This window comes from Spea bombifrons, chromosome 2 (assembly GCF_027358695.1).
Source record: "Spea bombifrons isolate aSpeBom1 chromosome 2, aSpeBom1.2.pri, whole genome shotgun sequence".
In the NCBI taxonomy this organism is placed as follows: domain Eukaryota; kingdom Metazoa; phylum Chordata; class Amphibia; order Anura; family Pelobatidae; genus Spea; species Spea bombifrons.
In genome coordinates, this window is record NC_071088.1 from 88,558,046 (window position 1) to 88,561,018 (window position 2,973).

Genomic DNA, 2,973 nt, shown 5'->3' on the forward strand with positions numbered 1-2,973 from the left:
AATCCCATGGAGCCCCACCCCTCATTCGTTTACGTCATCACGTCCCAGCGTTCGCTACGATCACGTAGTAGGGGTAAAAAAGAAAAACGCTCTGCAACGCTCTTTTTTTCTATGATTGGACAATGCGCATGTCAATTTTAACGTGGAGGGTTTCAGGTTGTGCGGGAAGGGGTGTGTTGCACTTTGCTTCCCTCATTGTGTATTGTTAATATGTATCTATGATGCTTGTGATATGAGTGGCGCGCTTTTCCTGCCGCAGTGTTCATGTTAACCAGCTGGGTTTTGTATTTTAATCAATTTGGTGCTCATGTCTGAGAGTTTTTTTCTTACTTTGTCTTAAAAAAAATCGTCTCATTTGTAGTCTTTTGAGACCCATACCCAGTGAATACCATTCAAAACACCTATCTGAGGTATAAATAATAGTGATTCTGTCACACTATCTGTTCATATATTGCATAGCCCACCCCTATGTCAAAGTAGCCCAAGTTTGGCGAGTTCTATCTAATTTTCCATAATCGTGTACAGAGAGGGCTTTAAATCGCTAAGGAGTCAAATTTGGGTTTAAGCAGTTCCACTTATTCGGCTCCTTGGCAAACAATATAGCCATGAAAAATTTGATGGAACTTGCCGTACTTTGACGTAGTGGTGGGCTAAGCAATATTTGGCTACATAGTGTGACGGAATCCCCAATATTTAAGCTTCAGATAGATGGGAGGAGAACTGAACAAGAACACTGTTCATTATGCCTATTCATTTTAAAACCAATGTTACTGTTAACAGTAACATTAATAGAGCTTTTATTTTTTCCAGAGGAAACACATAATCTTCAGATTATAGAAATAACTCAGAGCTATAGTTGACAATTAAAAACCCAAACTTGAAACAAAGTATGTTAAAGTTTCCTGTGTTTTAATCAATTTTTTTTCCAAATCTTGCCTTGTGTGTAATGGTTTAGTAATAAAGCTGAGCAAGACGTATGTGAGCCAGGAAAGCATTATTGTGCCTTTCTAGCCTCACCTCATATCTAGTCACTCATCAAATTGTGCTGCCTTCACCAGCCCAGTCCTTGCACAAAATAAAACTAAAATACCAATTCAGTCCCTTGTGATATCCTATCGCATTTACTGCAACACCCTAATAATTGATCTTCACCCCATCTTTTCACCACCCCATATCTCATAATGCCCCACTGTGTCAGTCCTACTGGTACAAAACCTCCATGTTAAAATTGAAGATCATGACCCCCTTATTATATAGCCCTTAATAGTGCACCCCCTATATCTCTGCTTTTATCTGGAATCCCTCTCATCTCCAGGATTTCACTTGTTTTGTTCTTATCCTTTTGAATTCTTTTCCACATTCTATCAGATCCTCTGCCACTTATTCTACCTTTATTCACTCACGAAAGACCCACCTTCTCAGGGAATCATACAATAGGTGCTGTTAATACCCTGCAACCTAGATACTGAAAAGAAACCATCTGTAGCTCCCATCTTCAAGATCTCCGGACCACTAACTTCTAATTGTAGCCATTGCTATAATAAAATCACCCTTACCAATGCAGTGCTTTACTTACGACCTCTAAACCTCCTTATAGATTGCAAGCTTGCAAGACCAGGATCCTCTTCTCCTTTTCTAACAGTATGTGTTATGTCTGTTCATGTTATTGTTAATATTGCATATTTTTACCCCATTTTTTAAATAGCACTGTGAAGTCTGCTGGTGCTGTGTAAATAAAATAACAATAGTAATTGTTTGGGGTGGGTGGGATGTGGAACACAAAGAGGGAATAGTGAGTTCCCTACTTTTAAATCAGATCCAAAAGCACAATACGATCTTGGCATCTGTATGTTCTCCTCAAAGGTCTCCAAATTACAGAAAGTAGTTAAAATTCTCGCATGGTTGGGGTGCCTGTATTGACTTCTCTGACAAGGGTTGTCAAATCTAAACCACAGTTGACTTAAAAGTTCTTACTTGCTGGGACTCTGCACTCCCTGATCTATTTGGCAAGTCTTAGCTACATGTTTGTCTCATCCTTTAGTACTTGACCTTAACTTCCAAGTTCTGATGGCCCAAGTAGAAGGGGCCAGGTCCAGTTAGTCGTACCTCCCGCTACTGAGGGTGTAAAGATAGACATATATTTTGTTTTTGAATATGAATATTTTAAGGAAGTGTCTACACTTCCTAAACGTACACAGGTAAACGTAAAATAATAATATAATAAAATCAACACAATAAAGCAGTGTGATTGGTTAAAGAATAAAGTAGCAGTAGTTTAGTCTCAAGTGTGTTTTTCTGTGCGTAGCAGTTGAATGGGTCCATGATCATGGTAAAATGGATTGGACATGTAGATGGTTTTGAATAACTTACCGCATAATCCTTTTTCCAATAAAACTGTAAGTGTGTAACTGAAGTAGCCGAGAAGTCCATACTTTATTTTGCCTAAATAGCTGTTGTTTTAAAGAAAATATACACTCATGCAAAGCTTATCTTCAGTTGCCCAACCTTGGCTGTTACTTTGTGCACACAACAACACATTTAGTTGCTTTAGCTAATTTCCATTTTCATTTTAATTATTACTGTGTGTTAAATAGAATTGGCAGGACTTACTGTTTATTGGTTTGTTGCAATGGTCACCATTAGGAGATGGTATGAAGGAACACTTAATTTGATATATCAAAATACAAAAGGGAAGTTGGTTTCAAAGGAAGAGGAATATTAGAACAAGAGGTCAGGATTTATAACTAGAAGATCAGAAGAGGTTGTAGAGGCTAAACATTGAGGGGATTTAAACATGCATGAGATAGGCATGAAACCATCTGGAATGTAACATAAGATATATGACTGTTTAATACTTGACTCTTACATCAGGAAAAACAGACTTGATGGGCAGAATGTTTATCTGCCGTCAAATTCTATGTTAAATTGAAGCTACTATTTACATTCTCCACTGTATCAATGATAGGGTAGCAA